The sequence below is a fragment of the Lepidochelys olivacea genome (assembly GCF_965140295.1).
Source record: "Lepidochelys olivacea isolate rLepOli2 genome assembly, chromosome: 1".
NCBI lineage: Eukaryota > Metazoa > Chordata > Testudines > Cheloniidae > Lepidochelys > Lepidochelys olivacea.
Window position 1 is genome coordinate 156,392,282 of NC_140411.1, and position 23,755 is coordinate 156,416,036.

Here is a 23,755-nt window from a genome sequence, read left to right on the forward strand (position 1 = left end):
ATTTGGGGTGAGTGGTAGCTCTGAAAGTCAGTGGAGTGCATGGGGACAGAAGGGAGGTTTAATGGCTGCATTGCTTTAGCAGTGATGGAGGGAAGCATTATGCTGGTGTACATCAGAATACCTGCTGAGACATTTATACCAGGAGTATAGCACTGGGTGGTACCCTGAAGGCCTGTAGCCGTGGTCATGCCACCAAGTCATCCCCCAACATTCCATCTGAGTGGTATAACACTGACAGCTGAGCTAGTGGCCAGCCTTTGTGGCACCCTCTCTCCCCAATGCACCCTCGGAACGACAACCATCATGTGGATCATGTGCCCAGCCTATATTACATTTAAAGGGATGATTTTTACTTTAAAATATTATTTTGAGCTTCTTGTGGGAAGACGGCATCATATTAAAAGGAAAAGTATCATTTGCGGATGCAGCATCCAGTATCAGAAATGATAGACCAGTTTCTGTACTACTTTGAAAGGTAATAATCTAACATTTACCTAGCACCTTGCATCTTGAGGGATCCCCCAGCAAAGCGTAGGGACCACGTCACTGATTACTGACATACCACCACCTCTGGGATAAAAGACAGTTCTTCCAATAATGCAAAACTACAATATGTGAACCGGAAATGAAGAATAGCACACCCAGTTGGACCTAGAGGGTGGAGAGGTTGATAGGTCATTTTTAAAATAGAAATACTGCCCTGTCTCAAAAAACCATAGGAAACTCATAGGAAAAATCAAGACAATCAGAGTCAAATGACCACCAACCTCCTGCAACATGTGAAATCTTCCATCATCCTGGCTGCTTTGCAATGGAATGCAGCACAGAGACAGCTCCAGTAGCTCTAAAAAATGCCCTCCTGATGGCAATGGATAGAGGCCATATCTCAATAGTCACACCACTTGCATTTTTAGTAGCTATTAGTGAGGTGATACCTACCTACCTACATAATATATATGGAGTAGATGACACAGCACTAAAATGGCTCCAGTCATTCCACAGATGCAACAAGCACCATAAAAAAGGATGTCAAAATGCCTAGATCAGCTATCTCAAACTGATCTTAAATAAGATCAGTGTACATTACTCCTGTGATCTGATCCTTCCACTGTCTTCCAGTCCAGTTCTGTCATCAATTCAAAGCCTTTGTCCTGATTTTCAAAGGCAGTAACAGGTCAGGATCCAGCAAAATCAGTGACTGTGTTCTGTATTCGCGATCGATCGCTTCGACAATTCTGCACATCTGGGACTGTACAGATCACAAAGCCCAGGATAAAGCATGTGAGAGCTGTAGACAAAGTATTTCCAGTCAAGAGGGTTCAATGAGGAAACCAGCTTTTAGAGGAGATCAGACTAATCTGGAGTCTGACGACATTTAGGACACACTGCAAGACCTTCCTTTTTCACAAAGCTTTCCTATCACCATGATAATAGAAGAAAAAATTATTCCCCTAGAAGAGCCTTGTGTGATCAGGGAAGGAGAAAAGAGCAGAAAACCCCATAACACCCATTGGAGATCTCACCACCATGTAGGGCAGCGTTCCCTATATATGTTTATTCATGCTTACTTATGCTTGTTTCACTGTTCACATTTGAATTTATTGTATTTGTATTAAAATAATTAGTTATAAAGCATTTTGGACAATGGAATCCATCTTTTAAAGTGGAGTCCAGTTTTGGTTGTTTACAACTCACTTTCGCACCTTTTTGTTTGGAGGGAAACAGGGTTTGCCGCAGAAACTGCCTCTGAGGAGACTGGATCAAACTGCTCTGGACTAGAACTTTCGTGATGGCATAAAAAGGCTGCACACCCTGTCAGCGGGACGGTCACGTTTGTGCAGGCATCAAGGACTTCCCTCACCATCTTACCTGATCTATCCCACCAATCCCGGTATCTTCCACCTGAATCCACTTACCTGGTTCCTGGTTCCAGTGATTACCAACATCAGCAGTCTCCTGGTTCCTGGTTCCAATGCAGGGAAGGTCCTGAACTCCTCCTGTCCCCAGTAACCACTAACCCACAGGGTAGGTCCAGTTCCCTATGAACCCAAGCAACAGAGAGACTGTCACTTAACACCCGCAGCTAATCCCACTCAAGATCCATCCTTCGAGATACAGTTCTGGGATACCTTGGTTTAGTTTATTTTGTTAGAAATGTAAATTGCCAAGGGCTGTCTTGGGGACCAAGCTGCAGGCCCATCTTTGGGCAACCACATTGCTGTTTTATGGTTTTGATCTGTTTTATTCTCCCCACCTTCTCCCTGACATTGTTACTAATCCTTTTAATAAATTTCCTCTTTGTTTTTGAAGACTTTGCCTCTCTAGTCTTCTGTTACCTACCTGGTGGGCGGTGGGAAGATTTTAGTTAACTTACTCCCCAGGTTATTAGATACTGGTATTGCCAGTCAAAGAACCTGGCCCTGTTACCTGAGACCGTGTAACAACCATGTAGGGGAGTGTTTAGATACTACAGTGATGGATGCTAAAACCTAAGATAGATAGAGAATGTAATTACCTAACGTCCATATTTTTGAAATCAGTCCATTAGATTTTCAGTGATCATGAATGGTCAATCTCAGTTTTACATTGCATCTGAAAATGGCACCTCCACAAGAGCAGAGCCCCACTGGGGCACTGATTTATTACTGACTCAGGCAAGCATCAGGACTGGCTCCAGGCACCAGCGAACCAAACAGGTGCATGGGGCGGCTAATGTAAAGGGATGGCAGGACGTTGGGCTCTGGGGCTCTGTCATAGCGCGTTTCGCGCTCAGCGACAATTCAGCGGCAGGGATGCGACTCTTCTTCAGTCGCTGGCAGCAATTTGGCGGCCGCACCATCACTCCATGTCCGTGTTCGACGGGCAGGATTCCGCCTCCCCGTTCAGAGGCAAGTTGGTTTTTTTTGCCGCTTGGGGCGGCAAAAACGCTGGAGCCGTCCCTGGCGAGCATGCCATATACTGAACTGACCACACCACATCTGTGTCTTTTCTGGAGGTCTCGTATCCATGTACTGCCACAGGATGACGCTGCTTGGTTTCTGAAAAATGATGGGATCAGAGCCCAAAGTAATATGGCTGCGGGGCATGCTTTGAAACTAGTTTAAATGTCTGGAGAAGAATGTAGTTGATCAAACATTTTGTTTAAATATTAAACAATAAAATCCTTCCCCAAACTGCTAAAACAATGTCACCAGGTTAGAAAGCAGCTTACCCTCCTGGACACTGGAGTCTAACACTGGAAGTATCCCAAATGTGCTCTGTAGATAACCACTAACACCAGACAGTTCAGCCATGCTGATGCTCATTTCAATCTATGGGCTGGATTCTCAGAAATTTGCTTAGCTCCATTGATTTCAAAGAGGCGTCACTGATTTACAACTGGTGAGGAACTAATCCTTCACCTTCACACCATACTTTCTTTATAGTGATTTGTTCTTTTCACACTGTTAAATTTCATAATAGTGCTTTAAGAAAACAGGTGTTTGCCTAACCTGCTTTTAAAAATCTCCAATGATGGAGATTCTACAAGCTCAATAGGCAATTTATTCTAATGCTTAACCACCCTGACAGGAAGTTTTTTCTAATGTCCAATCTAAACTGCCCTTGCTGCAATTTAAGCCCATTGCTTCTTGTCCTATCCTCAGAGGTTAAGAACAAAAATTTTTCTTCCTCCTTGGAACAACCTTTTATGTACTTGAAAACTGTTATCATGTCCCCTCTGAGACTTCTCTTTTCCAGACTAAACAAACCCAATTTTTTCAATCTTCCTTCCTAGGTCATGTTTTCTAGACCTTTAATCATTTTTGTTGCTCTTCTCTGGACTTTCTCAATTTGTCCACATCTTTCCTGAAATGTGGTGCCCAGAACTGGACACAATACTCCAGTTGAGGCCTAATCAGCGTGGAATAGAGCGAAAGAATTACTTGTGTCTTGCTTACAACACTCCTGCTAATACATCCCAGAATGATGTTCGCTTTTTTTGCAACAGTATTACACTGTTGACTCATATTTAGCTTGTGGTCCACTATGACCCCCAGATCCCTTTCCGCAGTACTCCTTCCTAGGCAGTCATTTCCCATTTTGTATGTTTGCAACTGATTGTTCCTTCCTAAGTGGAGTACTTTGCATTTCTCCTTCTTGAATTTCTTCCTATTTACTTCAGAACATTTCTCTCATTTATACAGATCATTTTGAATTATAATCCTAACCTCCAAAGCACTTGCAACCCCTCCCAGCTTGTTATCATCTGCAAACTTTATAAATAGGGCTGTCAAGCAATTAAAAAAATTAATTGCAAGTAATAGTGAAATTAAAATTTTTTATTGTGATTAATCACGCTATTAAACAATAATAGAATGCCATTCATTTAAATATTTTTGGATGTTTTCTAAATTTTCAAATATATTGATTTCAATTACAACACAGAATACAAAGTGTACAGTGCTTACTTTATATTTATTTTTATTACAAATATTTGCACTGTAAAAAACAAAAGAAATAGTATTTTTCAATTCACTTCATACAAGTACGGTAGTGCAATCTCTCTATCATGAAAGTTGAACTTACAAATGTAGAATTATGTAGAAAAAATACTTGCATTCAAAAATAAAACATTGGAAAACTTTAGCACCTACAAGTCCACTCAGTTCTACTTCTTGTTCAGCCAATCGCTCAGACAAACAAGTTTGTTTATATTTGCAGAAGATAATGCTGCCTGCTTCTTGTTTCCAATGTCACCTGAAAGTGAGAACAAGTGTTTGCATGGCACTGTTATAGCCAGCATCACAAGATATTTACGTGCCACATGTGCTAAAGATGCATATGTCCCTACATGCTTCAACCACCATTCCAGAGGACATGCGTCCATGCTGATGATGGGTTCTGCTCGATAACAATCCAAAGCAGTGCGCGCCAACGCATGTTCATTTTTATCATCTGAATCAGATGCCACCAGCAGAAGGTTGATTTTCTTTTTTGGTAGTTTGGGTTCTGTAGTTTCTGCATCAGAGGGCATGGCTACACTTGCAAATGTAGAGCGCTTTGAGTTAAACCAGCCTTCGTAGAGTGCAGTAGGGAAAGCGCTGCAGTCTGTCCACACTGACAGCTGCAAGCGCACTGGCGTGTCCACATTTGCGGCACTTGCAGTGGCATTGGGAGCAATGCATTGTGGGCAGCTATTCCACAGAGCACCTCTTTCCATTCTGGTGCTGTGGCTTATGGGAAGGGTGTGGGAGATGTGGGGCATTCTGGGTCCTGTCCCAATGCCCCATGATGCATTGGTTCACATCCCAACAATCCATCTGCTTCCATCCACAATTGGTGCCATCTTTCAATATTTTTTCTACTGCACGCTCTGTCTTCCCTTTAGGTCCGCGGGAATGGAGCCCGAACTGCTGAGGAATATGCTGACGAGTCTTGCCAGTACATCACCTTTGGTAGTTGAGTTACTCCTTAAGATCCAAAGTGACAGCGAGGACTCCAACGATGATATCGACGCGAGTAATGCATACAACACGAGATTGCTTGTGGCAATTATGGACATGCTCACCACTGTGGAACGCTGCTTTTGGGCTCAGGAAACAAGCACTGAGTGATGGGATCACATCATCATGAAAGCCTGGGATGAGAGCAGTGGCTGCAGAATGTTCAGATGAGAAAAGCCACTTTCATGGGACTGTATGAGGAGCTCGCCCCCGACCTGAGGTAAAAGGACACGAGATTGAGAGCTGCCCTGATGGTGGAGAAGTGGGTGGCTATTGCAGTCTGGAAGCTGGCAACATCGGTCGCTAACCAGTTTGGACTGAGGAAGTCGACCACTGGAATTGTGTTGATGCAAGTTTGCAGGGCCATTAATCACATCCTGCTCAGAAGAACCATGACTCTGGGTAACGTGCATGACATTGTGGCTGGTTTTGCACAAATGGGTTTCCCTAACTGCGGAGGGGCAATAGATGGGATGCATATTCCAATTCTGGCACCAGCCCACCTAGCCTCCAAGTACATTAATCGGAAGGGCTATTTCTCTATGATTCTCCAGGCGCTTATGGATCACCGTGGGCATTTCATTGACATTAAAGCAGGCTGGCCCAGAAAGGTGCATGACACACGCATCTTTTGGAACACTGGCCTGTTCAGGAAGCTGTAAGCCAGGACTTTTTTCCCAGACCAGAAGATCACCATAGGGGAAGTCGAAATGCCCATTGTGATCCTTGGAGACCCCGCTTACCCTTTAATGCCGTAGCTCATGAAACCCTATGCAGGGAGTCTTGACAGCAGCAAGGAGTGGTTCTACAACAGGCTGAGCAAGTGCAGAATGACTGCGGAGTGTGCTTTTGGCCATTTGAAGGGCCGCTGGTGCTCTCTGTATGGAAAGCTGGACCTGGATGATGACAGCCTCCCCCCATTTATATCCGCATGCTGTACCATCCATAACATTTGTGAAGGGAAGCATGAAAGATTCACTCAGGTATGGAACTCAGAGGTTCAACACCTGGAGGCTGAATTTGAACAGCCAGAGAGCAGGGTTATTAGAGGGGCCCAGTGAGGGGGTTCAAGGATTAGGGATGCCTTGAGGGAGCAATTTGAGGCTGAAAGCCACCAGTAATGTCCGGTGCTCTGCATGGGAGTGAAGTGCAGTGGTTCCAATGTTAGTAGGAATCTGTGTTTGCTATGTATGATAAACTGACTTGCAGTGCCTGTTGCTTTCCTGGGTTAAGGTATCTTTCATGCTATGCAATAATAAAGAATGTTTTCAAAGCAAAAAAATCCATTTAATGAAAAGAAAATGCATTTATTGAAAAGAAACACAACTGCTTGGGAAACACAAAGGGCAAGGGGGTGGGGTGGGGAACAGTACAATCACAGGTTTGCATATGTCCTGTTATCATACTCAGCCTTCCTGTTTGGAGTGCTATGCAATGAGTGCTGCACTTCAGGCTGGCTATACTGCACGGTGATGGGGGTTGAGTGCAGTGGGTAAGGGTCGTAGTTTTCAGGGCTGGGTGGTGAAGCTACAGTGTTGGAGGCAGCTGGTGGCGATAAGAACCCGGATGTTGGGGAAAGTGGGTTGGAGGTGACATGGGGGCACAAGGGAAAGAGTTTTGGGACAAGGGCTGCAGGGGGAGGTGGGGACGGTAGTGCTCAGCCTGCATGGCTATGAGCGCCTGGATCAAGTCCGCTTGGCGCTCCATGATGCTTATCAGCCGCTCTGTGCTTTGGTGCCGGTGACCCACATTCTGCTGGCAGATCCTCCTTTCACTCTCCTGCCACTCCTGCACTTTTTGATTTTCATTAAGGGAGTGTTGCACAAGTTTATGCAGCATGTCCTCTTTGCTTCTACGTGGCCTCTTCCTGATTCTTTGCAGCCTCTCAGCCGGTGATAACACTGATGGCTGAGATCTCAAGGTTGCATCTGTAAAGGCAAAATGCAACACTTAACAGAGGCAGCATTGTTCACACCAGACAGAGCAGTGATTCCCCCATACTTAAGGGCAAGCACAGTCTACACAACAGCATAATTTGCCCGTCCCAAAGCAAGCGCACATAACCCACAGGAGCCCCAAAATGGTGAGTAAGCACAGGGTCAAGGGGAACTGATTCTTTCACAGCTGTACTGCCCTCTGATTTCTATTCCTTGGGGAGAGCCAACAGCTGCAGGGGGCCCCTATACTGAATACTGTCTCCACATTTTCCACAGGAGTTCGTCCTGGAAGATATCTTGCTGCTGAAGGTGACCTGGGAAGCAAGGGAGGGTCTTCTACTACAATGCGACTTCCATATGCAGCTTGCCTGGGTGCAACAATGGTCCCCCCACCCCTCACAGCACAGTAGAGCGGACATGTTAGCCTGACTGGGACAAGGGCCACTGGTGGCTCTCCCATGAAACCTGCGCAAGCTCATTGCCCAAGTTCTGGCTGAGACCTTTGAAGAGATCACTGAGGCTGATTACCACGATGTGAGAGAGCACATCAATGCCCTATTCCGCATCTAGGCATGCATGCAGCCCTAACCCTCCTTGCCCCAAGAGCCCATACCAAATAACTTCCTTCCCAAAATAAAAGCCACTTACTGGGAACCTCCTCTGGTGTTTGTCCTTCCCCAAGCATCGGCCGCCGCGACTGGCTACCTTCCTCCTGGCTTGAGAGCAGCTCCTGGCTGTATGCATCTAGGGATGCCAGGGTGTCTTCCGCTGCCTCAGCACCCACACTCCCACTTTGCTGCTCCTCCTCCTCCTCCTGCCTTGTTGCACTGGGCTCTGAAGTGTCCGTGGTGGTACTCAGAATGGAGGTGGGGTCACCCCCAAGTATCGCGTCCAGCTCTTTGTAGAAATGGCAGGTCGCAGGGGCAGCACCGGAGTGGCTGCTTGCCTCACGGGCTTTGCGGTAGGCATTCCACAGCTCCTTCACTTTAACTCTGCACTGCAGTGTGTCCCGGTCATGGCCCTTTCCATCATGTCCCTTGATATCTGCCGAAAGGTATCATAATTCCTATGGCTGGAGCGCAGCTGGGACTAGATAGCTTCCTCCCTGCAAACACTGATGAGGTCCATCACCTCGCCACTGCTCCATACTGGGGGTCGCCTGGCGTGTGGAGGCATGGTCACCTGGAAAGATTTGCTGAGAGCACTCCATGCCTGGTTGAGCAAACAGGAAGGGGATTTTCAAAATTCCCAGAGAATTTAAAGGGCGGGTCTGACGGTTGGTCACCTGAGGGCAGGGCAGTAGAGTTCAAAGTAATGACCAGAGTGTGTAGAACAGGCATTGTGGGACACTTCTGGAGGCCAATCAGAGTGCATTAACAGACTAGGGTGTCCACACTGGGTGTCCACTCGCCAAGGTGGAGTACCAGGAGTGCTCTAGCCGTGGAGTCAGAGCGGTCTACGTGCCTTGCCAGTGTGGACGCATCGTGAGATAGAGCACACGGGGATGCTTTAATGCGCTCTAACTCGCAAGTGTAGCCATGCCCAGAGTGTTGCTCTTTTAAGACTTCTGAAAGCATGCTCTACACCTCATCCCTCTCAGATTTTGGAAGGCACTTCAGATTCTTCAATCTTGGGTGGAGTGCTGTAGCTATCTTTAGAAATTTCACATTGGTATCTTGGATTGTGGACATCCTAATGAAGTAGCACTGATGTGTTGCTTGGGGAAAGGGAAGGAGGGAGGAAGAAGCTGTCACAAATTCCCATCTTGTGATTTACAGTGTTTTTGACTGTCACATGTGATGAGTGTCAGCTAGTGAATTAATCCAGCTGGCCTAACTGACAGAAGGAGTTTTCTTCCTCTCCGCCACTACATTTCACCCAAGCCAGTCACAGATAAATCCAGGACTGGAGTTATGTGCTTCTCCACTGATGGGGCATTTCTAATGCTCCTGACCACACATGCTGCCCATCTGTAGCAGACATTGCAACACTCACCAGTGCCTTAGGCATTGGTTCATCTCAGTCTCTATTATTCTCTGCCAGTGGCACACAAAGTAGTTTAGTCTTCTGAGGGCTGTATACTTTAGTCTCCTCCAGATTATTGGGTCAATACAGGGTAAATGGGTGTCGTTTAGTGGCCTGTGATGTGTAGGAGGTCAGAGTTCATTGATCTGGTGGTCCATTCTGGCCTTAGACTCTATGACTCTGTTTAAAGTTATAAGTGACTGAAAATACGGAGCCAAATTATCTGCTTTACTGAAGTCAATAGAACTGCACCAATTTACTCACACAAAGAATTTGGCCCAAGAACTATTCCTAGGGGTTCTTTGCTTGGCAGCTGTGTGTGAGGTCTTGGTGAACAACGGGGTAGTGATATTGAAGGTGCACCACAGAGACTTATGAGCATAGGAATGGCCATTCCACATCTGACCAGCGGTCCATCTAGTTCAGTATCTTGTCTCTATCAGTGGCCAGTACTAGATGCTTCAGAGGAAGATACACAAATCCCTGTAATGCACAGGTATAGAATAACCTGCCCACAGTGGAAATAATATCAATGTTTTATGCATTGAAATATGAAGGTTTGTATCCCTTATATTTTTCTTCCTGGCTAGTGTAGCTAATGCTTAAAAATACCTAAATTAAATAAAATTCTGCTATGTTTTTGGACTCAAAGATATCTTGTGGCAATGAGTTCTATAGATTAATTATATGTTGTGCAAATCAGTATAAGTGATTCAAGAAACACTGTGGGCAAGCAATGGAGAAGAGCAGCATGACACTGACAAATAAATTACCCTCTGTACCTATTTCCTCCAGAAAGAAGCTTGTACTTGATAAAAATGTAGTTGACAGGAAACAAACATTTGAAAATACATTTTCAAAAGCAATAAGTCACTTCCTTTCAGTCAATGGGACTTAAGCTTCTAAGTGTCTTATGTGCTTCTGAAAATTGTATCTGTAAACTTCTACAACCATTAGTCATTAGGAGAAGCCAAGGAAGCAAAACTGAATGAATCAGAAAGGTAATTACTATCAAAGACATTGTTAGTTGAAACAATGGTTAAAGATTTGAGAAGCAAAACTGGATGTTTGTTTCGGGAGAGGGGTAGAACTGCTATTAGTTCTTTTTCTGTGCTTGCCAACACCTCTGATTGGGCGAAGATACAACATAGAGGAACAAAAGTTGTCATGTGAATAGTAAACATAAAATGACACTAAGAAACAGGTAAAAACCACCAGCCTCCCAGGAAGACAGCACCACTAGGAGAGGCAAGGGAAACAGTTACTGAAGCACTAGCTTAACTTCTAAACTTCAGCAAGCTGGTAAAATGTCTGCTTAGACTCTTTTGCTCATAGATGTTACCCTGTATAATATGTGTGTAAGGTGGTTCTGTCTGAGTGGTTAGTGGGTAAAACTCACTGTGACTGTAGTATGTAGTATCTGGCTGAGCTGTTTGATGGCTGTACACAGAGAGATGTCCCTCAAGGTGGAATCTTGCATATACTGTGGGGAGAAGAGGGGCGGGAAAGGAAAGGAGGAGAAACAAGCAGTGTCAGCAGTACCAGAGCTATCCTGTCAGTGCATAGCATAGCAGCTACTCACCAGACAGCTGGCGCGGCTGGCCACACTCTCTGCTCAATACATTGGACACCTTCTCCCACTACTTTCCAGAATGGCCAGGGTGCAACAGCAGGCATAGTTTCTTGTTTCCCTCCCTATCAGTCTTGAATGTTAGCATGGAATCATGCCCACCTGCTGCACAGGAAGGAAAATCAAGATAGCATTTGGGCCCTCTAAACCTGCAGTCATGGGACCTCTGGCTTAGGGGAAACTAGAAATATAAAGAAGAGTTTCATCTGTCTTCAGAGAAACACCTCTATTTTCTAGCCCTTTTCCTTCCAAGGAGAGCCTTGGAAATCTAAACCAATGCGAATCAGCGATTAGGTCTGAAAGCCACAGCCGCTGGCCTCCACATCTTCATCAGGGGGTGGGCTGGGGAGTGAGTGGGCTAAAGATTCCTCCCCCCCTACACACACATGCTTTTAATGTAAAATGAGTCAGTTAAGTGTATCTCAAAGAAATTCTCCTCCTCAAGCTACTCCTGTGCCCAGGGATGTGATGACAGTGGATAGGATATGGAGGTGCTGGGACAGGAACAGAATTGGAATATGGTTGCAAAATATTGGTTCATCGGTCAGCCCCCAAACACTAAGGCTGGCTCTGAGGAACAGGCTACTTACAGTCTCTTCCCACACCAGCCCAGGGCCCGCCCCTTCCAACCTTCTCTTTGCCCAATTTTAACATTATGAGGAACACATTACTGGGCGATTGTCCAGTCCCCTCATCTTATCAAGTCTATTTCCAGGAAATAGAAGTAACATATAATTAGGCTTGGAAGAATTTGATTTTTATCAGTAAATGGCAGTAAACATAAATTTCACTGCACACACACACACACAAACCAATGAAAAAATGTTTCCATCAATGATAATAAAAATGTATCGATAGGCAAAGTAAGAAAAATGCTACTTGAGAACTTCAAATTAGAGTTTGATTTAAGGATATTATCTTTGTATATTTTGATGTGATGTTGACAATTTGGTTTTTTTTACAGTTTATAAACTTTTAACTTTTTGAATCTAAACATCTAAGGTCATTAAATAATTGCCCAATACCCCCCAATTTTTTTTCCGCAACTGTAAAAATGTAAATTGATAAAAATAAACAACAAATACTTTAAGCCCATAATTTCATGCAAATCTGAAAATTTTAATTGATAAAAATCTAAATGGTGCTTACAAATAAACATTAATTATTGGAACATTAAGGATGTATGTTAATGTTTTGTGGTAACTTTCCCTTAATAATTTTTTTTAAATAAACACATTATCCATTGAAATTATTTAAAAAAAATCAAATCCTACCATGCCTACATTTTTTTCTTTTAAAGAACTACAAACGTTAGTTAGCAGACATTGTAGGTGAACCTACCAGTTACCAAGGTTTACTCTTTTGTAAAGTGCTTTGATATCTACTGATGAAAAGCTCTATATAAGAGATAGGTATTTATTATTGTTATTATCCTTAGACACATGTAAAACACCATACAGTTACCATGCTCCATAAACCCAAGAAAGGGGAAAAAAATCATAGGCAGGAGTTGTAGACCAAGCTGGATGAGCAAGCATCTCAGAGAGGTGATTAAGAAAAAGCAGAAAGCATATAGGGAGTGGAAGAAGGGAGGGATCAGCAAGGAAAGCTACCTTATTGAGGTCAGAACATGTAGGGATAAAGTGAGACAGGCTAAAAATCAAGTAGAGTTGGACCTTGCAAAGGGAATTAAAACCAATAGTAAAAGGTTCTATAGTCATATAAATAAGAAGAAAACAAAGAAGTGGGACCGCTAAACACTGAGGATGGTGTGGAGGTCAAGGATAATCTAGGCATGGCCCAATATCTAAACAAATACTTTGCCTCAGTCTTTAATAAGACTAAAGAGGATCTTAGGGATAATGGTAGTATGACAAATGGGAATGAGGATATGGAGGTAGACATCACCATACTTGAGGTAGAAGCGAAACTCAAACAGCTTAATGGGACTAAATCGGGGGGCCCAGATAATCTTCATCCAAGAATATTAAAGGAATTGGCACAAGAAATTGCAAGCCCATTAGCAAGAATTTTTAATGAATCTGTAAACTCAGGGGTTGTACCATATGATTGGAGAATTACTAACATAGTTCCTATTTTTAAGAAAGGTAAAAAAAAGCGATCCGGGTAATTATAGGCCTGTTAGTTTGACATCTGTAGTATGCAAGGTCTTGGAAAAAATTTTGAAGGAGAAGGTAGTTAAGGACATTGAAGTCAATGGTATATGGGACAAAATACAACATGGTTTTACAAAAGGTAGATCGTGCCAAACCAACCTGATCTCCTTCTTTGAGAAAGTAACAGATTTTTTAGACAAAGGAAATGCAGTGGATCTAATTTACCTGGATTTTAGTAAGGCATTTGATACCGTGCCACATGAGGAATTATTAGTTAAATTGGATAAGATGGGGATCAATAGGAAAATTGAAAGGTGGATAAGGAATTGGTTAAAGGGGAGACTACAACGGGTCCTACTGAAAGGTGAACTGTCAGGCTGGAGGGAGGTTACCAGTGGAGTTCTTCAAGGATCGGTTTTGGGACCAATCTTATTTAATCTTTTTATTACTGACCTTGGCACAAAAAGTGGGAGTGTGCTAATAAAGTTTGCGGATGAATCAAAGCTGGGAGGTATTGCCAATTTAGAGAAGGACAGGGATACCCTACAGGAGGATCTGGATGACCTTATAAACTGGAGTAATAGTAATAGGATGAAATTTAATAGTGAGAAGTGTAAGGTCATGCATTTAGGGATTAATAACAAGAATTTTAGTTATAAGCTAGGGACACATCGATTAGAAGTAACGGAGGAGGAAAAGGACCTTGGAGTATTGGTTGATCATAGGATGACTATGAGCCGCCAATGTGATATGGCTGTGAAAAAAGCTAATGCAGTCTTGGGATGCATCAGGAGAGGTATTTCCAGTAGGGATAAGGAGGTTTTAGTACCGTTATACAAGGCACTGGTGAGACCTCACCTGGAATACTGTGTGCAGTTCTGGTCTCCCATGTTTAAGAAGGATGAATTCAAACTGGAACAGGTACAGAGAAGGGCTACTAGGATGATCCGAGAAATGGAAAACTTGTCTTATGAAAGGAGACTCAGGGAGCTTGGCTTGTTTAGCCTGACTAAAAGAAGGTTGAGGGGAGATATGATTGCTCTCTATAAATATATCAGAGGGATAAATACCGGAGAGGGAGAGGAATTATTTAAGCTCAGTACCAATGTGGACACAAGAGCAAATGGATATAAACTGGCCACTAGGAAATTTAGACTAGAAATTAGACAAAGGTTTTTAACCATCAGAGGAGTGAAGTTTTGGAATAGCTTTCCAAGGGAAGCAGTGGGGGCAAAAGATCTATCTGGCTTTAAGATTAAACTCGATAAGTTTATGGAGGAGATGGTATGATGGGATAACATGGTTTTGGTAATTAAATATTCATAAATAGGCCCAATGGCCTGTGATGGGCTATTAGATGGGGTGAGATCCGAGTTACCCAGGAAAGAATTTTCTGTAGTATCTGGCTGATGAATCTTGTCCATATGCTCAGGGTTTAACTGATCGCCATATTTGGGGTCGGGAAGGAATTTTCTTCCAGGGCAGATTGGAAGAGGCCCTGGAGGTTTTTTGCCTTCCTCTGTAGCATGGGGCATGGGTCACTTGCTGGAGGATTCTCTGCTCCTTGAAGTCTTTAAACTACGATTTGAGGACTTCAATAGCACAGATATAGGTGTGAGGTTTTTTTTTTTGTAGGAGTGGTAGGTGAAATTCTGTGGCCTGCGTTGTGCAGGAGGTCAGACTAGATGATCATAATCGTCCCTTCTGACCTAAATATCTATGAATCTATGAAATCTAAAGAATGTACTTTTATTCATCAAACATCTTACTACTCAGTCAGCACATCACTTTATCAGAAAACATATGGAGCTTTGCTATAGGCTAATGCACCCTGTGCTAATACAGTTGTGGGTTAAGAAACAGGCAGAGCGTATATGAGTGGGGGGAGAAGTTAACAGATAAATGGATCAGGGTCATATATTTACATGGGGATATTAAGGAAAACTCATTTTCTTTGCTCCACCCAGGAGCGAATGGGGAGTGAGTGAGAGTGCCTGGGGAAATATGCTGGAAGTATACTTCCCCCAGCATAGCCACAGAACTGTGGGAGACTCTGTGCCTCTCTGAGGTGAAACGGCACTGACGCTCCTCCTGGGGTGGCACAGGCATCCCCCCTCAGTTTGGACTGTGCATAGTGCACAGTTTAGCCCCATGTGATCACTTCTGATGTTACAGAAATAAATACTACTACAGTTAAATAAAATAATAATAGGAATAAATCACCAGGTAAAAGTAGTATTAAGCAGCCCTGATTGTCTACTGCTGGTCTTGTATTTCCTGGAAGTCTCTTTTACAACTATCCTCATGAATTGTAAGCAGCATGAGCAAGTAGGGTGGGGATCTTGTATACTAGAGATATCAGGGATTCCATAGAAAGAACAATATAAATAAAGTAGGGGAAGGAGAGAATTATATATGAAACAGCAGGAATAACTGAGCCCAAAATGCCACAATAGGAAATTGCTGAAGTGTTTGCATGTGCAAAGAGAGATCAATTTTACTCATGTAAATGTGAGCTCCCCAGAAAGAGTAATTCACATAAAGAGAAAGATCAAAGAAAACAGTGGAATTAGAAGGCTGAATTTTAGTATGCTGCTGAGTGAAGTCTAAGAAAACTCTTAGAGATTAACATATTTTGGAGATCAAAGTTTAGCCATAGATGAAAGACAGAACAATAAACTAACATTTTGTAACTGCCCCCTCTCCCATAGGGAATTCTAGCTTTATTTATGAGACCACCAGACCTGTTTTACTAAGGAGAATATGTTAGATACATCAGTGATCCTTAACTTTCCTATTTTGGCCCATCCCGCTTCCACTGGCAGGATTGGGCCCCTTGTAAATTTAACAATGAAAATAAACTAGACACTTTTAGTTGTTTGTTTTAGGTATCTTGATTATCTTATAAAATCCAAATGCATCCTTAATCACTAAGGATTAACAGGGTTGTCAGTATGCTAAGCAGGATGCTAAATGTGAACCAAAGTGAGTTCTGGGTAGTAAAATGAATGAATGTGGCAATGTAGTAATAAGGAAGTACTGTCTGGAGACATGAAAAGACAAAAGTGAATGTCAAAATAATGTTAAGGGGCTGGTTTACTATAGAACTGGCATGGGAGAAGGTGACTGGCTTGGGTGCTGCATCTATCGCACTGGTGCCATGGTATTGTATCTTAGTGGCATCTAATGTCGCTCTTAAGGGAAAGTCCTGGGCTTGGGGCTCAGTGTGAGTGTTTGGGTTGGATGCTGTGTGGATGCTCAGAAGCTGAATGGAGGAATCTTCTTCCCCAGACTACAAAGTGGAGTATCCTCTGCAAAGCTCGGGGAAAGTTAGGAAGATCCAATTTCTAATTCTGCCCTGGGTCTCCCCCTATGCTGACTACTTCATTCCCTGTCTACTTATGGAACTGCACAAGGAGCACCTACAGAGCTGGGCAGCGTGTCCACCCTCTGTGTGCCCCTCTTGTATCCTGCCTGCCCCACTTGTGTAGTAGAACTTTAAAGTGTACCTCTGTGGCAACAGAAGTGGGGGCTGGATTTGCCCCATAAAGCATTGCAACACCCAGCACGAATGTTACTTCTAGGTCATTTTTGGAAATGGAAGGAGCCAGATGGCAGGTACTAGAGAACTTGAAATGGCAAGAGGTATTAGGAGGAGGAAGGAATAGGAAGAAGAATTTGCTGATTTCCTCCCAAAACCAGGAAATTCAGTTAACATGGAAGAGCCCTTTGCTACTTCAGAATGTGTGACTAAACAGCAGCTTTAATAGACATATACATGTATATAGCTTTTAATAATCAAACTATTTAACAAATCGGTCACAATGATCCTTAGGTCTCTGTTCCAGTACTTCAAATTAATTTAATATTTATCTGGACACTATCTCACAGGTGGTGGATCAATGTAAGAAAGCTAGTACACTCAACAATATCATGGAGGAGACATTTACCCTCAAATTCACTGATATGGTGAATGTGGAGACAAATCTGGTCATGAGTAGCATGTCCTTGCTAATCAGCAGTAGCCAAGAAAGTGAGCATCAAGGCAAGAGCATTGCAGAAAAGACCTTCACCCTGAGGAGGGGCTGTGCATAGCTGACATGGATTGATTTAACTAATATTCTATTAAAACCCTTTCTGAATCACGGCAGGCTATTGTATAGCTCCATACTTAAGTACTTTTTAAATGCATATTATTTAATTGACTGACCATTACCGCCTTTACAACCATTACAGTCCATCATATTGTAGTAACCCGAGTGTGTAGCTGTCATTAAGTTAATACTGCTATAGGTACTAGGAAAGGATCTGAGAAAAAGTTACTGCACATGGATTTATAATGGAAACTGCAACTCAACCTTAACTATAGCAGTGCAAATGTGCTACTGTAATGCATGGCATTTTAATGCATAATTTAGTGATTTCAGGGATGCCTCTTCCTAGAATAATGTTAATAGCTGTTCTTATTACTTTCCAAAAATGCATTAGTCCCACAGCACTGCATATTTCAAAGCAATGGTTTCAGAGTCTTGTGTTATACTTCCCACCCATTTTCTACAGTCTTTTAAGCTGGATCCCTGCACCAGCTGTAAAAGTAAAGGACATCAGAGGGCATACTGCTACATTATGGTCCAGTGAAGAGAAGAAGGTACTGCTATATCTAAATCAATGTTCCATAGCGTGTATTCTGAGTTGCCAAATAAGTTCTTATACATTTATCTGTCATAAGATTGCCATATATTACAGTGGTAATGGTGATACATTTCAGCAATTTCTTCTTCCTTTGCTGATCAGATACTCCTAATTCCTTTTTACCCCAACTATCCTTAGTGTGCAAATACTAATTTGCAAGTTTAAATAGATATGCTGTTTGGGAAGATAAGATTTTGTAAATAAATACAAGAGGAGGAAATGATTTCACATTATATTAAACAATTATTTAGATAATATTAAATCTGCTCCAGCTTAAAATTTTTAGATATAAACAAATTTTAACATCCACATTTCTTCTAAGAGGTATATTCTAATATTTTATGCTATTTTATTTATTTTCACAGTTGATATGGTTAAATAATACTGACAGTGACAGACATTGTCACATATTGTACCTACAAAATCAGTAGCATTTACTGGATCACAATAAAAAATGAAGTAAAATCAAAGTTAATCAAATCTTATTAAATCTCATCCTATTAAATGGTACTGACAAAGTATATTTTATACTAACCATATTTAGAACTAGTCAGCTCCTCCATATAATCTAAGAAATTTACAACACTAAAGACTTGAGCCTTACAATACTGGGAGATAAATACTATTATTCCCTTTACCAGGAAGCTGATGCAGAGAGGTTAAGTGATTTCCACAAGGTCACACAGAAAGTCAGTGGCAGAGTTGGAAGTAGAACTCAGAGGATTTGTGGCCCAATGCCAGTGCTTCAGCTGCTAGTTAATGCTGCCTTTTAATGAGGCTGCAGAGGGCAAAAGTGAGTCAACACACAACAATACTAAGGCCATGTGTACACTCCACTTGTGTGTGAAAAACACACCCCTGCGCGACATAAGTGGAAGTGTGCACAGCGCTATGTCAGAGGGAGAGCTTCTCCAGCCAACATAACTACTGCTGCTTGTTGAGGTGGTTTTATGTCAATGGGAGAGCTCTCCCCAGTCTGCATAGAGCGGCTACACAAGATCTTACAGCGGCGCAGATGCATCGGTACAGTTGTGCCACTGTAAGCTTGCTGGTGTACACATTGCCTTAGTGTCACCATTGTGATGCGGCAAAGGAGAGGAAGGGTATTAGCTTTGGCCTAGGATGACCAGACAGCAAATGTGAAAAATTGGGACTGGGGTGGGGGTAATAGGAGCCTATATAAGAAAAAGACCCCAAAATCAGGACTGTCCCTATCAGCTCTGTTCACCCTACTTTGGCCCAACGAGCTCTTTCCTGCTCCTTCTTTTTAGGGACAGACAAAGGTCTGATATAGGAAGATGTTTTTGTCTTCAAAGCTTGTGATCCTTTTAGAAACCTTACATGACTGGGCAAGTGCCAGTCACCCAATGCTAGATCATAACCCTTAGATCTGTGCATGGAAGGTCACCTGTAAGTTTGGATAGGCCCCTAGCTATGTGATGGTGTCCCCATTTTGGATCTGTGAAGGGCTCTCTCTGTGGCTTGGGACTCCATAAGTCAATGAGGGGTCGGGGGGGGCGATGGGAGAGACAGTATTGTTTTACCTCCAATACCCCATTGGGAATGCACAGGAAAGTTACTGCTGCCTGAGAGTGTATAAGTTTTCTTATAGAGTCCCTCTATGCTTTGGGATTCCCCTAAAGGAGGATCTACTAGAGGAAACCGTGGCAACACTACAATGTAGTTGTTGCCCCTTTTAGACCTGGGCCACTAGCCAAAGTTCCGATGTTTCAGCTGGGAGAACAAATTGATGGTGGAGTCTGGTGTGCTTTTTGATACAATCATGTTTATTGACAAGGAAAGAACAAAGTTCTGCTTCTCTGAAGACAGGAAGAACCAGGAACAAAGTTTCTTAGCTTACAGCTGCAAGCCTCTTTAGCCAGGACACCCAGAAGCACGCTCTCTGTTTTTTTCCAGGATCACAAAGTGCTCCCAGGCTACTGCTTGGCTTTCTTGCTTTTTGTTTCTGGCTCACTTTCTGTTCTATATGTTCTCAGTTCTTGTGTGTTCTGCCTTCACTCTCCTCCCCCTCGCCTCATTCCAGTAAAACCCTCCACACACGGTGCTAGTTTCTGGGCAGCGTCTATTAGGCCTTGTTTTAGGTGCGGCCCCCTTAACTGTCTCTTATAACAACGTTCAATGAAGGTGTGTTTTTAACTCAACCCATAACAAAGTTTCATCCAGCTCATAGTATAGTGATGCTGCAAGACACCTGAAGGGTGACCAGGAGGCCTCAGAGCCAGTGTGGAGCATAGAACCCTCCAGCTGATTACAGGGTAATCTATGAGGTATGGAGGCTGGATCTCCTATATCTATTTTTGGGGAAGTGGGGCAAACCCTTCCTCTCCAAACCCCTGCTGAAAAATTCAGAGACACTCAGAAGTGTGTGTGTGTGTGTGAAGGGGGGTACAGGTTGGGGGGCGGAGAGTTTGAAAAAATACACAGTATTATTAACTAGCTTGGCTAAAACCACATTGGGCCAGAGCCTCCACAGCTGTAAATCAGTGTAACTCCAATCTCCATCTATTTCAGTGAGCTTTATTGGCTGGGGATCTGACCCATAATCAACAAACTCTGATGATCTGGTGATCTTGCTGGTGATCTTGACACGACAGCCCTTAAAAGCTGCTGCAGGAGGAGCTGTGATGTATCTTGTCAAGAGACATAAAAATAATTTTTACTTCATCCAGAAAATCCATCACCTTCAGTGTGGCTGCTATGGCCATGCTCTAGGCTAGTGTGCTACAAATCCTTCTGAACCTTTTGCTGAAATCTCACTATACATGTGCAGTAAGCTGTGGTTTTAAAATGGTAGAAAGCAGTGGTTCCCAAACTGTGGGTCCTGGCCCCAAATGGGGCCACACCATCAGGATATAGGGGCCTCAATGATCCCTACTGTGCGGAGGTTGCCATTTTGCTCAGCGCAGTGTGACCTCGCATGTGAGGTCATGAAGCATGGAGCATGCCATTTTGCTGTACAAAATGACATCCTCCTCACAGCATGACTTCATATGCACCATACATATGAGGTCATGCTGTATAGAGAATGCCATTTTGTAGAGCAAAAATGGCATCCTCCATGCAGCATTACTTCCTATGTATGGTGTGTGCGAGGTCACGCTGTACAGAGAACACCATTTTGCGCTTTCAAATGGCATCCTCCATACTGTCTGGAGTACTGGCAGGAAATATGTCGTTAAAATGGGGTCATGCCTGAAAAACGTTTGGGAACTCTGGTGTAAAATAATAAAGGCAACTAGTAAGCATTATGAACTAATCATCTATCAAAAAGGCTTGAATGCCAAGTTTAACACAGGATGAATTTTTATGGCCATGTTATTATAAACCTTGAAAACAGAGGTTTATATACTGTAAATGCTGACAAGCCCTGAGCTACAGTGCTATGAACAGCTAATTGAATCCCATATTCCCCAGTGTTCAGGGAATCAATAGCTATTAGAAACAAAGGGCACTGCCTTAAAAGCCCAATATGCATCTTATATGTATGGGGATTTTCTTAAGGCAAAAGCCCAGCTATGAGACTCTAATATGAGAATATGCACCAGACGTCAGAAGGAGAACTGAGCTCTGAATATTTAGTTTGAAGCCTCATGCTAAAGCAAAATTAATGGACTAGCCCTAAGCAAGCACCATCATTCTTTCTTTCCTTCTGAGTTAGCAGGATACAAAGTCTTGCGTGCCAGTGTCAAAAATTGCCAGCCCCCACAGAATCTTGAGTAGGGCAAAGGCACTCATAGGAAAGTCAAAGTTTCAATCAGGTTATTAACATACCAGAGAGAAAGGAAGAAAATCTATTTATAGAAGCAAAGTGGTGCAGCTACACGATGGTCTCACAAGACCAACTAGTGACATGTTACTTACTCACTCATGCATAAAAATGACACCTTATGGTACACAGATTGCTGCTCAGCAATACCCTGGGGCTAAAAGGGCTGGTGGCAAAGGAACCCCAGCACCTCCTTGTGGCAGCAATACCTACCCAAAAATCGTGCAGGGACGTGATGTGGTGGCTGCTCCAGCCTGTGAAACGACACGCAGCTCCTTCATTGGCATGCAGGTGCCCTTCACTTGAGCAGTCTGCAGTGAGACAGAGCGAGAGGTTCTGCCGGAGAAGTGTTGTGCTTGAACACAGCTAAACACAGTTATTTGCTCTTCTGAAAGGAAGCTGTTCTTCTTCTTAACAGAAAACCCACCGAGGCTGTTTTCGGATGGCTTTCGCTTTTCCCAGAGCTAAGCTGTATCCCATATTGCTTCGAATAGCACTTGGTAGCAGGGTCAGATCAGGACAGCGTTAGATCCTTTGTATGTGTATGTGAGAATTTTTCATGCTGGCAGGGGAAGGGAGGGGAAGAGAGAAATAAGAGAATTCTCAGTTAAATATTGTGCATTCTCCAGGAATCCAATGGAAAGGATTTTGTATCCACTGCTCATCTTCATTTTTTTTGCAGTTGCTTGCTTTTAAGATACTGCAGTATTGTTTCCTAAAGCATGTTTAAAATTAGTCCCTGATTCAGCAAAGCACTTAAGCACAAACACGTGAGTGGTCCCACTGAAATCTATTGAACTAATCACATATTTAAATTAACCATGTGCTTACGTGCTTCGCTGGATTGTGGCCTTTCTATGGGAAGCTTTAAACACTTGAAGTCAGGTACTATAGTTGCTCAAACTAGTCTTTACAAAATAACTGCGGTGAATTTAGCCTTTTTATTTTCGTTAGCCCCTTGTTTGTGAGGCATCCTGATTTCTGTGATTATCCATTATTCGTGACTGTTCGTTGAATAGCCTCATTGAATCATTTTCAGGCTCCGGGTTGTTTGTTTTGATTATTCATTTGCTTTATGTTATTGGTCACATGGTATTTTTTGTGCTCCATGCCTGGAGAACTGAAACTGGAGACTAATGAAAAACAAAATGTCAACTATGAATTTTCAAATAAACCCTCATGATATAAACCATGTAACTTTTGGGATTCACAAACATTTTTGCCAGTTTCGTATAAAAAATGTAGTGTAAAAAGTTCCCCCACAGGGGCTATTGAGCACCATTTAAAGTGGGGGGCATAGCTTTAACCCCTGCTGTCTGAATCGCCTATTCCTATCTCAGCCCACCCCAGCAGTTTGATCCCCCCCATGCCCATGAGCCCCTACACCCACCCTCTCCAAACCTGAGTGAGTGACATTGTGACCACACACAAAGGGTGACAGCATCACTCAGGTTCTAACATGAGTACTGCTGTGACTCTACCGGCCAGGTTGCACTGCCCTCACTCAAATTTGGCCCAGCTGCCCCTTCATTATGACAGAGGGGCATCCAAACCAAATCTGAGTGAGTGGTGTTGCAACCTGGTGTACAGTGCCACTCGGGTTTGGCCTGGCCAAAAAGTAGGTGGGCCATGGCCCAGGTACCCGCTGCCAACTCTGCAGCCTATGCTCCCAACAAGTTTGTATTAAAAGTAGTCAACAGCCAAATCAGATAGCTGTGGGGTTACGATGGAAGGGCATGGACCCCACAGCACCGGGAAGGAAACAGCAAAAGAGACACATCCAGCAAGAAAAAGAGGGTGTGTACAGTCTAGTGCTATTCTACATCTGTTCTAAACCATGCAGAAGTGGATTAGATCCCGATGTAACTTAAAGAAGCCCTGTTGTAGTTCTAATGTGCCAGAAGGGAGCCACCATGCTATCCCTGGCTTCTTACCCAACAGCTTGGCAACAGGTCACATACACCTCCTCTATTCAGTGCTATTTCACTAGTATAGTAGGGCTACTCCTACCATGCATCAGTTATAGAGTTATTCCTGAGATAAGGTGATCATGAGTGAAATAGTCACAATCACTATTTTTTGTT